Source organism: Amyelois transitella, chromosome 25, assembly GCF_032362555.1.
Source record: "Amyelois transitella isolate CPQ chromosome 25, ilAmyTran1.1, whole genome shotgun sequence".
NCBI classification, from domain to species: domain Eukaryota; kingdom Metazoa; phylum Arthropoda; class Insecta; order Lepidoptera; family Pyralidae; genus Amyelois; species Amyelois transitella.
This window is the reverse complement of record NC_083528.1, coordinates 3,947,559-3,963,881: the sequence shown is the minus strand read 5'-3', so window position 1 is coordinate 3,963,881 and position 16,323 is coordinate 3,947,559. Positions and strand designations below refer to the sequence as shown.

The 16,323-nt window shown below is 35.3% G+C and overlaps 1 protein-coding gene across 3 annotated transcripts in view; it reads right to left on the bottom strand.

Annotated features, from left to right (window-relative positions):
• LOC106137157 (catenin delta-2) overlaps positions 1–16,323 on the bottom strand; it is a 44,182-nt gene that overhangs the window by 21,439 nt on the left and 6,420 nt on the right. The gene's annotated exons all lie outside the window — the stretch shown is intronic.

Sequence of the window (16,323 nt, the reverse complement as noted above, 5' to 3'; positions counted from 1 at the left end):
TCGCCTTTTACGACATCCATGGGAAAGAGATGGAGTGGTCCTATTCTTTTTTCTATTGGTGCCGGGAACCACACGGCACATTAATTAAGTAATAATTAACCTTATAATTTTTTTTTTAAAGTAAAATCTCTTCGTTAAATCATATTTTCTATCTTAATTAAATAATTGCGAATTTTCTTTCTCATCTTATAAGGAATGTTGTCTTAAAAATTATTCCCTTTATTCTTCGTGAAAATTGAGGAGGGTGAAACAGTGAACCGTTTCAAAAACAAACTTTCCTTTTTAATTTTTCTAATTGGCCTAAAATAAAGGAACATCTAAAATGGCGGCAGAAATGCGTAAAGTGTCACATTTCGCGTTAAAACTTGTTGAAATTAATGTAATCGAGGGGATTGATGATAATAACGGCAATTATAAATGTGATGGTGCCGTAACTGTCAGGTTGCGTCACCAATTTGTCAAGTGGGTTAACCGAGCGCATCGTATATTGACTTCTAGATAGGGTGGAGACCACCACAATAGTTTATATCACACTCGCACACTATTTATGTCACGCTAAATGCTTTCATAAATGTATAGTTCATACTGAAAACTTCAAGTGCAACGAGTTACGTGCCACACAGAGATTGCACTGGTTATTTGCTATATAACATTTAAAACAAAGAATTCAGTTTATTCTTGAACCCTACAATAGTCTAGATTCTATTTTAAATCTAACAATGAATAAAGTATTGCAGCATTCTCAGTGCACACGATACCATTCATACGTAATGCAAGAAATCGACAAGAAATGCTAAGGAAAATCTGATTGTAGAGCAAATACGACCTATTTCGGAGTCAGTGGGAAATTAACAACATTGCGCAAACTATTGTTGCTATTGCATATATCGTCTGCAAAAAACAAACTGAAAAAATAAACGAATCCCCATCAATTTGATAACCCCTTGATAATGCTGAACGAATTTCCGCCAGAAGTCTTCTATTTTCCTCATTGACAGCTGTCATATTCATCGGCGTTCGATTCGTTTTCAAACGAATGAGTGAACTTTTAAATTGAATCCCGCCAAAATAAAAGCAATTTGAACGTGGAACAATAATAATTAACCGGTACCGAAGGCAGCTAAATATATCCACGGGTATAATCAAGCTAATGGACGCCAGGAGACTTGCAGCTGCTAATTTTATCAGGAATTGGTGGAATGATCAATCCGGAACTTCACAATGCAGCAACTGTGTCCAAATTTTGTCTGTTGATGTTCTTCAAAAAGTTAAAATTACTAAGTACTTTTTTCTACATCATTTTTTTCTAAATGTAATTTTAATTGTCAATATATTGTCTGGAAGAGATAATCGACTCGTTTCGGCCTTCCATTTCCAATTCACTTTACTACTCTCTTGGTCTATTTGCTTCATTAACCCTGCTCTCATTCTACCCATGATTTTTTTAAACAAGTCATAATTTTGTAAATCATCAACTAAATTTGGCCTTACAATAAATCATCAAGATATATCCTAGTGCCTCGGTACGTTGCGTATCAGTGTCTGTCTGTATGATATTAGCTTATGGAAATCAGATAGACCAGGAAGATTACGTCGTGGACGCTGGATGCATACGTAATTATTGATCAGGCGCAAATGCGAGGAAACAAGCACATCGCAGGCATTCCTATCACGGAAACTTGTAATTAGCATTGTTGTAGATATGAACTATAAAACTGAGATCGAAATTCGGAAAACTACTGTTAGTTTTGAAGTGGATAATAAGCAGAACTTGCTAGATGAGACGTTTTTGCCTATAAATGCCAAACATGAGCAAATGAAAGTTTTACATGAAAAGAAACCGGCTGCTTTTGTTACTTTATCAAAACAACGTATGTATGACTAGAACTGCTCAATTAAGCCTAGCTCAAAACCAGTACGTCCATATCAGAACAATTTCACAACGTCTTTTCAAGCGAGATTCCTTCAACATAGCTTAGTGCCGCTTAGGGCCATAGCAGACAAGCTCCCTGCATTGAATTGCCGGCGGGCGATTTAGCCGCTTTTCGGAATCTACACTCGCCCAATGCTGCCAACTCTCTCTGATGAAAACGCGCTAAATTGGAACAAGAAACACGCTTTAATGTTAAGATTTAGAAGAAAAAGCGACCTTTAAATCACCTGGGAAACTTAGCCACGTTATTTAAGTGGAATAATTCTTACTGTATTCCCTTTATAATACTGACAAGCAAAAGAATGGACATCTGTTTTTTAACAAATTAGTAAAAGTAAAAACAACTTCATCATCACCGTTTTTAGATGTTAGACTTAGATATTTCAGGGCAGACATAATCAAAAGACGACAGATTTAGCGCCGAAAGCGCTATGTTGGCAACAACTGTACTCGACGGCTGATAACAGCAATACGCCATATATGGAGTGCCGGTCGTGAAGGTTTAGTGACAATTTTGCGTCTGCCGTTAGCTTCAAACATATTGCCAGTCCTCAACTGAAGTCATGATCAATTTGAATATTACATACATACACACATAAGGTCACGTCTATATCCCTGGCGGGGTAGATAGAGCCAACAGTCTTGAAAAGACTGAATGGCCACGTTCAGCTATTCGGCTTAATGATATAATTGAGATTCAAATAGTAACAGGTTGCTAGCCCATCGCCTAAAAAAGAATCCCAAGTTTTTAAGCCTATCCCTTAGTCGCCTTTTACGACATCCATGGGAAAGAAATGGAGTGGTCCTATTCTTTTTTTTATTGGTGCCAGGAACCAACGGCACACCAACCGGCAACCTGCTATAAATAAATGTCCTTTTTTCGACTTTTCGAACACAAGAGTATTCCTAGACGACTTCTGAATATCGCCTCTTCTAAAAGTGCGAGTGTGTGTTTAAGTGATAAGGTCCTCAAGCCCAAATTACATACGCAATACGCACACCGCACAAGCGGACAATTAGCGCTCGCTACGCATGCGAGGATTCTAATTCGAGTACATACGGTACCTAATGAACGCTTAGCGGTTGCTAACTAGATCGTAGGGAGCCACTATCTTGGCAGTGTTCTGGATAGGACTGAACTATAGTATGGCTCGCCGGACTCAATGAAGAACACTTCCGTCTGTTGAAGTGAGAGGGATTTGAGACATTTATTTATTAAAAACTTTATTGCACAAAAAACAATGTACAAAGGGCGGACTTAATGCCTGTCCACCAGCCGACCAAACAGAAAACCATAAGTTAGTTTAAGTTCCATTACCACAAATAAATAGGATTGTTTCTGACCACTCCATAATCGGCGGATTCTGGGCTCCTCTCCAGAGATGAACTCCACGCTTGAACGCAAGACGAAGACACCAGTAAAAAGATAATTAACCTGACCCATAAATGTAAATTATATGGGACATTTGCGCTTCGAACAATATTCGTCAACGCAATAAATGGATTATTGTTACCTAATGGATTCCTGATTGAGTTTGCTAAATGGCGTAAGTGGACAGAAAAATTCTTTGACACTTTTTACCGTTACCAAAATACCTGACTACGGTTTTATCAATAATACGAGGGGATCACTTCCAAATCTATCATTATTAGACAAAATGCATACGAACGAATATTCCAATTGGAGTCGATCGCCGACAGACATCCACTTAAAAGTTAGTGCTTCCGTAAGTGATAATACTGAGTTTTAATGGTTTGCTTTAGAAGTTAGTCTAGGCGGTAATATCTCGCTCATGTGTTTAAATAATTAATGCACTTTAGCGTTTAGCAATAACGGCTAGTAGTTGCAAACTCAATCGCAGAGGTGCAATGTTAGGATACCAGAGTTAGCCATGAATTAGTTAGTTAATTTAATTTAAGTCTATTTTGTTAATCCAAGGAGAATTCTGAGCTTCCGAAAACGAACCTTAACTAAAATTTGAGGACATCCAGAATTTTTGAACTTTATGCCAGCAGTAAACATAATGTCAAGCTTTTAAAGGTTGTTCAGTAGCGTCACATAGGGTATGGGATCAGGTATCTTCTAGGTCTCTAATGGACATAAGGTGGGATGAAGTAGAGGATTGTAACGACCCCAACAATGCTCTCTCAGGTAAACGGGTAATTTAAAGATAAATGAATGAATATAATAGGCAAAGTTCTACTGTAATCAAAACAAGTGCCTTAAATTTTAATTACATCCAAATCCTGGTAACCCTAACTAATGAAAGTGAGATGATCTAATGAATTAGTAGTGGTCTGATTTCTGAGTCAAAGCTAATTAATATTGTAAAGGCGATGAGTGATTTCACATTAAGTTTGAGTGAAGTTTCAACATAGTTGTGATATAATCCTGGTCGTATATCAATGTTTTGAGTCCTCTACAAATCAAATTAAGCGAAAGCCTGTTGGGCGATACATAACATAATATTATAAATTTGATGCGCAGGCCGAGAGCTAGTACCTAACTATTATATTTTTTATATAATTTAATGATGAACTTGTCCCAAAATCTTTATTGCAACAAGACTCAATAATACTAACCGCGGATAAAACTCTAAAAAGAAAAAAAACAGTACACAGACAATGATCTATTTAACTGTTTTATTAACCATCGTAAAAGTGTACCGTTTAATGGATCATTATCTGCGCTTTTTAGCATAATTTTCTGCTTCTTTCCCAAACACGATTATATAGTCAAATTAAATAGTATGTATTTTTGGGTTGATTGTATTACATTTCACAAATGTACAATGGAACGCATAAACAACAAATTGGTTCAATTTAATTGCGCGAACGAACGATCAATGAATTCCATTTCAGTGTATTTGATCACTTCATTGACGCGGTCACTTCGTCAATACTGAATGTGTTTTTATTGTTTGTAAGTGGCATAAAAAAATATTGCAGGTACTTTACGATATAATTATTTTGATTTAATTAGAAGACCAACATATAATTGTGTAAAATAAAACAGTAAGAAATTATTTACATTAAATATATTTATGTACATAAAAAACAAGTTATAGGCGATGAAGAAACGGTAAAGGTGAATGATATAAAAAAATATCTTTAAATTATGCTATAGATAATATAAAAATTGAAACATCTGATGGAGAACCATGATAGTCCAATTAATAATCTTTTAGTGTTTAAAATAAATCTTAGCATTTAATTTCGTCCAAATGTCTTCTGTTCATTCCAACAATCAAGTGGTAAATAGCAATGCCAAGTGTAGTGTGGCGGAAATAAATGGGATACAGGAATCTCGGCGAGTTCCTGTAATAAAGCCACGCAATCCCCGGCTAATTTTGGAAACCTAAGCTACGGTAATTTGCCGACAGAATGGAACTCATCACGACGTTTGAAAGCATCTTTTCTTAACTGATATTTAAATTCACAATTTTACGGTAAATTTACTAAGCGCGTAGAGGCGTTTTAGTAAATAAGTAGGTACGTTTCTTAAAATATTTTATTGTCAAACTGAGAATTAGCTTTTTCATTTTATACTCATAAGTATACCTAGGGCCAGCAACCTGTTACTATCTGAATCGCAATTCCATCACTAAGCCGTGCAGCTGACTGTTGGCTCCGACTACCCCATGAAGGATGGAGATTTGATTATAATCTATGTAATTATATTTGTAAAATGTCATGTACAGTGTGTAATTATACATTTGAGTGTTACGCTATCAAAATAAATCAATATTGTACGAAATTTGTCTTACAACCGTTTGGTCTTATACTGAGAACATAATATATCTGTTTCAATAATTGTCAGAGAACAGAGAACTAAACTGAACCAGAATAATAAAGTGATTGATGACACACGACCAAGTTTCCTTGTCTCCGACTGTATGATAACTTCAAACGCCTGATAAAACACGTTTACGTTGCACACACAGCGATTATAGAATGTTAATTTTAATGAGGTTTAAAATTAATTTGGCGAAGGTTCGGATCGTGTCCAGTCCCTACTGGTGGTTCCTGATTCCTTTAGAGCATTTTGCGATAATTTTTTTTAAGGATAAGTTCTACAATATTAGAACTTTTTAGGAATTTAACGATATAAACAAAAATTGATTTTATAAATTTACATCTAATATTTCGTTGCTAAATATTACCCGTAACTAAAATACTACACTTTTAAAACATACATGATCCTAAAATTTTTATTGACAATATTAACGCGTCCTATGTTTTATGTACGGAAGGATGAGTTATACGAACTCATTATGCAATATAACAATCAACAATGCACTGCCAAGGTCCACTACACCCTTTCAGGCACTAATGAATGATTCATAATGGTACATGATGTTACGCAATCGATCGGCCTTGGCAGGGAACTAACGGAATTTATCCGTAAGGAAAACTACAAGGGGAACAATTCGATTGAAAATATGAATGAACCACTGATTTTATTGAGTATTTGTGGCGTAACAAAACTACACAGAGTACATTTTTTCCCTCTCTGTAAATACATGTCTCTTATTCACTCCATTGTTTGTTTCACTCCATGTGAAGTGGATTTTCGCTTCTGTGAATATTATGCAGCTTTTGTAGCCTCTGCGTATTGCATTCTAGTCTTATGTCCATAAGAAAATATAATTTTATTTGTTACCATAAAATCGTCTTGTTATGTTTATCAAGTTTTACAACTTTAAGTGTCTCCATAAGGACTAACGTGAAAAAACTTTATATTATAAATGTTATTTAATTTTTTATAGTCCCAACGAACTCAAAACCTTCAATTCTCGTAGGTTTTAAAACTTAGTCTATATTTTCTTGTTGAAAAGACCTGACGTTTAATTGTACAAAGGTGGGCCTTCGTGTAAATCCGCTTGGGCGTATAATTATTGTGACGAGTGTCTCTTGACCTTTGTAGATCCTCATTTTTCAGCGAAATCGTTAAAAGTCTAATTAACAAAAATAATCAGGTTAACGGGAAATTGAAGAAGGAAATAATTACATGCAAGAATCTTAAATTGAGTTGCAAAAGACATCAATTAACAAGCTAAAGCACACAGATAAGAAAAACGCGCTATTCCTGACTATGCTGTTGAGGAGGCGCACATAGCTTTCATGCTGGCCTGGTAGCGAGGGAAAATCCGCCTGTTTTTCTTCCCTTACGGATTGTAAAAGTCTATCTAAGGAAAGGTTAACAAACTTGGGAATCTTCTTAAAGGCGATGGGCGAGCAACCTGTCACTATTTGAATCTCAATTCTATCATTATGCTATACAGCTGAACGTGGTTATTCAGTCTTTTCCAGACTGTTGGCTCTGTTTACTTAAAGGAATAAAAACGTGACTATATTATATATGTATGGTTGAATACAAAGAAACAGTCTAATGGACAGTTTTAACACAACAGACTTTTTACAGACCTTACATATGTAATTAGATAAGTAGATTGCAAAATTACAAAAGTGAAGATTGGACAACGACCACCTTGTGGTTTAAACCTTAAACCTTGCACTTAATAAACCTGTGATGTCAAGTGTGATGATCGAAACCGCAAAAAACATATACCGCAAATATTTTAACCATTTAGCCAAACACTTCATTATTACGGGTGCCGTGTGGTTCCCGGCACTATTACAAAAAAGAATAGGACCACTCCATCTCTTTCCCATGGATGTCGTAAAAGGCGACTAAGGGATAGGCTTATAAACTTAGGATTCCTCTTTTAGGCGATGGGCTAGCAACCTGTCACTATTTGAATCTCGGTTCTATCATTAAGCCAAATAGCTGAACGTGGCCATTCGGTCTTTTCAAGACTGTTGGCTCTGTCTACCCCGCAAGGGATATAGACGTGATCATATGTATGTATGTATGTACTTCATTATTAATAACGATACAAAAAAAATCATGTAAATCAAGTGATATAAATTTCCCAAAAGGTACGACTCAAACAAAACAAATCGAGACATCGGATACGAATGCCCGAATCCGAGTGTCTCTATAAATCCCTTCTGGGGATTCCAGCGCAATACCTGATAATGAATTTGACAAAGTTGAATAACTTTCATATTTTACGACTGGAAGATCTCGCCATCTCTCACTGCCGCAACAGAGTTGCAACTGGATATTGATTATCTTCTTTATGTTTACAATCATATTAACTTAGAAATCCGGTAAGGATAAATAGAATAAAATGCGCAAGCTAAAGATCTGTTAATCATTAAAACTCAGATCTTGTAATGTAAACGTAATTTTGGATCCGTCACAACGATATCATCTACTTACCTATTGGTTAAATTTCTTCCGTCAAAATAGGATGCAAGGATGATCACCTTAATGACGTCAACCAAACTAATTATTAAATCTACTACTACTTAATCCAAAGCTCAAAAGTGTAAAAGTAGCGGAATAAACTACACTGCAGCATTTTCACCTGACGTAAATTTAAAAATTATAATCCATTGTCTAGATTAAAAAAATAATGAATAAGTAAAAAATGCTGAACATCTATTATTATTATGATGTAAGTATGTTACCAAAACAATTATACGGCAATGAACAAACGCCCAACATAAACCAAATGTATTGTAATGACAATAATTATATTGCTCGTAATATCTCAAAACAACTTGTGTTGTATTTTTCATTAACATCTACACATCACACGCCTGTAATTAAATGGGCCTAGTTGCTACTTACAAAGGATTTAATTACAGACAATTACACGTATGTGTTATTTTGTAATGATCATGAAGGAAAGAGAAAACAAAATATTCGAATGTTGCGTCAAATCGAGGTTCATTTAATTGATGCTCAGATCACCTTAACATCAAAATAAACAAAATTATTAAAGTTTTATAAAAATACAAAAGATCGTTTGTTTTTAACCTCTTAACAGTTAAACCACTGTACCGATTTGCTTGAAATTTCACGGAGAAGGACATTTGGGTATCTTTCGTCCTGGTAAAAACTAGAGTTCCCGCGAGATTTGCGAAAAACATTTATTCTTTTATAGGTGGCGCTACATTCCCGCGCACTAAGCTGCGGGTAAAAGCTAGTAAGAATATAATTTTCTCATGTTCTCTCAAACAATATCGATTAGGGCCATATTGAATAATTTATAAACCAAATCAATATCATCATGACCTACTTTGTCAAGGAAGATTGGATTAACGGAACAATAAATAACACCGATTGAACCCTTGTAATAATTACCAATCCATGCATTTATTACAATAGTCACTGAACGACGTATACTTGAAACATATTGGCAAAATAAGCCAAGACCAAAAGACTGTATATTTGTACTCGAATAACGCCTTTACAAATTAGGTTTGTTTTTTCAACTTATTAAAACTGATATAGAATAATTTCTCCCTTCACCCCTCTAACTAGGAATACAATAGTCAGCTTCAGCAAAAAAAATCGAATAAAAATAAATAATTAAAAATAAAGTAAAGTAAGCTTTTGACAGTGAACTTTTAATCAGATTTCACGGAGAACGAAGTCGCGGGCTACAGCTAGTAGTAAATAGGAACACATTTGGTTGCAGTTGGTAAGAAAGGGGGATCGATTGCATTCCGTGAATTCAATTAGCATCGGAGAATGTCATGCCGCAGCTGAGAATTGGAGTCAGTTATATCCAAGTGGCATTTACACCTCGACGATGGGTCTACGATATTTAGATAGATAAACTCTTTATTGTACCATAAGAGTAAAACATACAAAACAGATAGAGACGGCACTTACACGGCACGCGGACTTATCGCTAATGCAATCTCTTCCAGTCAACCTTTGGTTCTAACATTGATCCAGCTTATATCTTGATTTTTGCAACTACGTCTTCAAGAGGGTCTTCGAAATCCTTATAGTTTAAATTACACTTAATACGTCTTTTAAAGAAGAACAATGACAGCGATCTATACGCACATCTAACACTATTCTCTCATCTGAATATATCTATTCAACAAATCTATTCAGCAAGCTACAACAAGAATAAGTCAGAAGATGCTATTGCTAATATTTTCTATCAACAGTTCGCAGAAAACATACAAGTCAAACTAAATAAAAGCTTTTAAAAAATAAATAAAAGCAGAAGCACTAAAGCAGTACTTTGTGAGCTTCGTCGCCAACACCAGCTTAGGTATTGAATAATATTCACAAGAACATAATGTTACTAAAAGTGGAACTGGTTTGTCAACAATAGCCGGCCTTGGAGATGTAGCTAACCTACATATTTGTCGCGCAGGTGTAAAGCGGCTTCAGGGGACCGACACATGCACACCGCTGAATCCGGTGAATGATGTACACCGGAATTGCTCTGGTTTTGAATGCTAGCTACGAACTAGGTAGGTAGTTAATGAAAATCAAATAGTACGTAAACGGTTGTTTAGAACAGCAACTCGGGTATTAATAATAATCGGGAATACTACACTATATCAAGAAATCCCTTTACGGCTTAGACACAAAGGTAGATCTTTGAGACTCGTCAATCGTCAATTTAATAGAGGCCTTAAAAACTTTATGGATTTTCTATCCACTGATAATAAAACAAAATCTAGACTCACAAAGTGTGTGTATTAAGCAATTTAAAGAATTTTACGAAAAAACAAATTGTGTGAAAACCGCCGCAGTACGGACCCGTGTGTCAAGCCATTGAGCGACCGTGATTGCCCAGTTATTTTTACTTCGGAAGCTGTTCGCAGAATTTCCCTATAAAAGCAACTCAACGTGGCGTAGTGAAATATATTTTTAACTTAACAGGAAATCTCGGTATGCCACTACTGTCTCTTTTTACGATTGAGAGACAGACAGTGCATGGCAACTGATAGTAAGATAAAGCGATATGGTTATTGATCAATAGAAAATATTAATTGATAAGCATTTGCATTTAAGGCACGTATATTTGTATACACAGACAATTACACTAATTTACATCAATTTCCAGAAGTTTGTTGTGTTCATTGCAACAGAAATCTGTTTGTTTTAAGTTCAAAACCCATACTAAAAAGAAATATTTATTAAATGTCAATTCTTTTCTGAAAGAGTAAACGTAAAAACGTATCAGCAAATAAAAAATAATAGTGGTCTCTCCACTTTACTCTACCGAAATGACTGCTACTCTTAACTAGCTGTAAAACATAAGAAAAAGATATCACACGCCAAACATATCAAAAAGCAAACACTTCTGTTCAATCAATAACAACCTTATACATAACAGTAATATGCATCCGACAATGAATCCGTCGACAATAGCAACAGTCCGTTGTTTGTGAGTACGCATACAAACAATACTGACCGCTCACCGCAGAGATAGCCTCCATTCACGCCGGCCATCCGTTCAGATCGCGAATTGAGAACGACCACAGATCTCAAGTATTACATGAACGCTGCTGGATTGGATGTCTTTACTTATAATCATAAAAATATAACTTTCTCTTCGGAGGAAAGCAGAGCCACTAGATATAGGCCTCTTAGTTTCCGTGTAGCTGGATGACTTAATGATGGAATCTACAAGGATATAGTAACAGCCCAAATCGTCTTTACCCTTCCCCCTAATATTATTGTCTGAGATAAATGGACTACTTTTAAAAATATATCTGTTAGCATAAGTTCAAACAAAAGACAACTTAACATCTGAGAGGGACCGTCAAAAACAATACATAAGGTAGCAGGGTAAACAGAGACTGGATTTCAATTTGCTACGATCCTTACAAACCTCGCCCGCTTCCTCCACACTCATTACTCTTTTCACGCACATTCGACGATTATGGGTACTCCTAACTTCTCCCTTTTTTAAGACATTCAAAAATTCGACGAGGCCGGCCCGGTCCAAAACAATGGAACGTAAAAAGCAAAACCAAAAACGGAAATCTGTTTATTTGCACCTGTAAAGAATCTTAGACTGCATCCAACAATACTTTCGACGTTATAAAAAGTTCAAAATCAATAGGTATGCATCTGATCCTTCAAATTATAAAGAGTACAAAATCGTTTTCTTTTTAATTCTCTAATATTACAAAGGGGTTTTGTCACGCAATGACTATGTCACCGTAAGGTTTCGTTAACTAGATGGAACATAATAAAATGTTTAATAACTAATAGAGTTAAGTTCATTTCAACATTTTAAACTTATCCAAGGCGTGTGCTTTAGTAGCTTAAATCAAATATTTTCTCTTCACACATCGACACTTCATTCCACCATCCATTACATGAATACTTATTGAAAGAAAAGGACCAATTCATCTCTTTCCCATGGATTGTGTAAAAGGCGACTAAGGGATAGGCTTATAAACTTGGCAAGCAACGTGTCACTATTTAAATCTCAATTCTATTATTAAGCCTAACAGCTGAACTTGGCCTATCAGTCTTTCAAGCCTGTTGGCTCTGTCTTTCCCACAAAAGATATAGACGTGACTATATGTATGTATGTATGTGTACAACAAAAATGTATCTAGACAATAATTATACATATACACTATACGAGTGACCCGATTCGTCATAAAGACAATGTCATCTGCAAATAATAAATCATAGCGTGACGGTTGATAAACGAGCGAGGAATGTGTGGATACAACTTATATTAACATAATAAATATGGTTTATCTGAGTGGACAACGATTATTACTGTCATACGGAAAGTACTTCTAGTGGCACAATATTACTTTTGAATAGAAAAAGTAAAAGTAGTTTAGACTCATTTACATATATTCATAGTATATATGTAAATCAGTCAATACTACTTACTACGTCTTGCAAAGACTGATACGCCACGTTCAGTTTTTTGGCTTGATGATAGAATTGAGATTTAAATATTCTGACAGGTTGCTGCTAGCACATCGCTTTAAAGAAGAATCGCAAATTTATAAGCCTATCCCTTAGTCGCCTTTTACGACGTCAATGGGAAAGAGAAGGAGTGGTCTTATTATTTTTTTTATTGGTGCCGGGAACCACACGCCTTTCATTGGTCCAAATTAGTTTTGACTGGATATGAGATTTGACTCTGGAAGTGGCATCATATTAAGCTTCAAGCTTGTGTTGTACGTTCAATAGACAGACGACAGATAGATATTAAGGACTCCAGTATACGAAAACAATTAAAAGCTCATAATAACGTCAGGTTATAATAGACCAAAACTTTGTACCAAACAATAGGTCCAATACGAAGTTACCATAGAAACCGTGATATTTAGGTAAATATAGACAAAACTAGACAGTTTGTCACGTTGTTCAGTGGCCATTCAAACCGCTGAAGCTTCTAGTTATAGTTCTAACCATTGTCTCGAACTCTCTATACTATACTACCATATAATAAGACCAAGTTTAGACGCTACAGCAACAATATTTCCTATACTTTAAAACTATGTTTTGGAGTTTGGTTTCGCTTAGTATTTGCTGCGATAATTAAAAGTTTATTTTGAACACCAACTTCTATTCAAAATTGAAATTAATTTTTTTTTTTTCATTGTTATGGGACATTTTAATCTCACTTAATCGTTGTCATATCTTTTGGTTTCACAAACTTGGTTGACGTCAAATAAATTACTTAAAACTAAGTTTACTGCCGCTTCCAAAGCGTCAACGCAGAAGAAGCAGTAACAAACTGCACTGCTGCATTTTCATCAATGACGTCAACAATTATCCCAAACTTAGAATAGCAATGAGAACCACCAATAAAAATGCACCAATAAAAAAAGAATAGGAATAATCCGTCTCATTCCCATGGATGTCGTAAAATGCGACTAAGGGATAGGCTTATAAATTTAACATTCTTCTTTTAGACAATGGGCTAGCAACCTGTCACTATTTGAATCTCAATTCTATTATTAAGCCAAACAGTTAAGCATGGCCTTTCAGTCTTTACAAGACTATTGGCTCTGTCTACCCCGTAAGGGATATATACGTGATTATATTTATGTATGTATGTATGTATGTAATCGAAGCGTATCACGCATTACTGAATTATATCATGTATCATCATCCGCACATCATGTATTATTGAAGGACTTATATTTAAAAAAGAATAATTGATAATGCAAATTACCCAATGGACGGGTGCACCATAAGATGAAATTGAACAAAACAGTCGATCTCCGTTAGCCGCTAACCAGAGAAGTTTCAGCGGTAAACTCCTGCTTATAAAGTGTTTATAACTGGGTTATACGAGTAGTTAAGTTCGTTGTCTCTGTAAACATACTGCGACACGTAGTAAGACAAAGTTGTAAGAGTTTGTAACTAACATTATTATAATGCTTTTAAATCATAATCTACTTAATGCCGTGTTATGCTCATAATCCCTAGTAAAATAACTGTTGTCTTGTTTTATTTTGATACCAACAATACTACAAAATTTTATTAAACATTTAATCACGTCTTTATCCTGTACGGGATAGACAGAGACAACAGTTTCAGAAAAGACTGACGGATCTCGTTCAGCTGTATATAAGCTTAATGGTAGTTAAAAGGATAGATGATTTACTTTAATTAAAAAGCAAAAAAAATATCTTAAGATGAGCGTTGAATGCTTAGCTTAATGAAAGTAATGAAACTAAAATATATGGACGCTTGGGAAAAACACATTAAAATCTCATTAGTAGATCCTGCAAGTGCAATATATTTTAATTCTTCAATAAGCTAGTATTATTATCTTACAATAAAATACAGCAATAACAACGGAATTATGAACCATCTATTGTAATTGTAATTATTTAATTATGGGATAAAAATATATTCGGCCGACTAATGGTTATTTACTAATGATAAATAATAAATAAATATATATGGGACAAATTACACTGATTGAGTTAGCCTCGAAGTAAGTTCGAAACTTGTGTTACGAGATACTAACTCAACGATACTATATTTTATAATAAATACTTATATAGATAAACATCCAAGACCCAGGACAACCAGAAAAAGTTCTTTTCTCATCATGCCTTGATCGGGATTCGAACCCGGGATCTCCGGTGTCACAGACAAGCGTAGTACCGCTGAGCCACAGAGGCCGTCGAAATGGAAAATTTTTAAGCAATGAGACTCCCAACAACACAGAAAACTTAAATTAGAAGCCAGTAAACAGTATTTATTGTTACCACCAAAATAACAATATTCATAATTTGTTGTTGTATGCTTATTCCCATGTAAGGTGTTATTTACATATTGTCATATAGTTAAAGCCAAGAGACTAGTATACATTCCTTAATACGCTGTGATGCAACAGTAAGACTTATATTACAACGAGTATATCAGAAGAACAAAAATCTATAGAGACTTCAACTCGTGCGAGGTCAAAATGCGGTACACCCGACAAGGACGCGGAACGGCGTATGAATGCGAATTAGGGGGTGGGAATCTGCAGTCCAGGATTGTCTAGAAAATACAGCCGGAATCCAGGGATGAAGCAAAGCCACGACACGACGCCGTATACGTAATAAACGTGCGTATTAACTATATATTGGGAACGGTAAGGTCGACTTTCAAAATTGAAAATTAAAGATATTAGTTCATTGTAGTTACTACTTTGGATGGAGAAGACCAACCTATTAAAACGTACCTCGAGAAAATAGTTTCTTTGGGAATATATTATCAATAGTAAATAACGGGTAAATATTCTAAAAACAAAGATTTAAGCTACATAGGTAATTATCAACAACATGATCAATAGGAATCGCTTGTATCCTACTAATATTATAAATGCGAAAGTTTGTGAGTATGTCAGGATGTCAGCATGGATGTTTGTTACTCTTTCACGCAAAAACTTGTGAACCGATCGCGATGAAATTTGGTATGTAGGTAGCTGAAGACCCAGAATAACATATAGGCTACTTTTTATCCCGGAGTTTCCGCGGAATTGATAGGGTTTCCATGCGGACGAAGTCGCGGGCGGCCTCTAGTACGTCATAAAAATACGTAGCATGGTCTTCTTACCATATTTCACCTTGCACCTTTATACTGTTAGTTTTCATAACGAGGCGCCAGATCAAACTACATCTTTGAAAGTAAGTAGAAAATTTCAAACCCGCTCCTTCGCGACGATAAACGTTAGGAAATGGTCTTATCTGTCCACTTGATGACCGTAAACCGGGGCATAATAATTTAAATACCGAGATAATAAGGATTACCTTCACTTCCACACGGATGTTGTAATTTTATAAAGGAAATTGTTCGCATCAGTCGCGGTTTTCTAATAGATTTCTTACTAACCAAACATTTTGCAGAAAGTATTATTATAATCACGTCACTTCAAATCAAAACCTTACATGTTCCGATTAAGAGTGGGAAAGTGTTTGTTTGTGGTAACTTCACATTATCTCTACTGGATCAATATTCATGAAATTCGATGAATTTTCGATAACACGCCCTAAATAGGCAAATAATCTCTACGGAT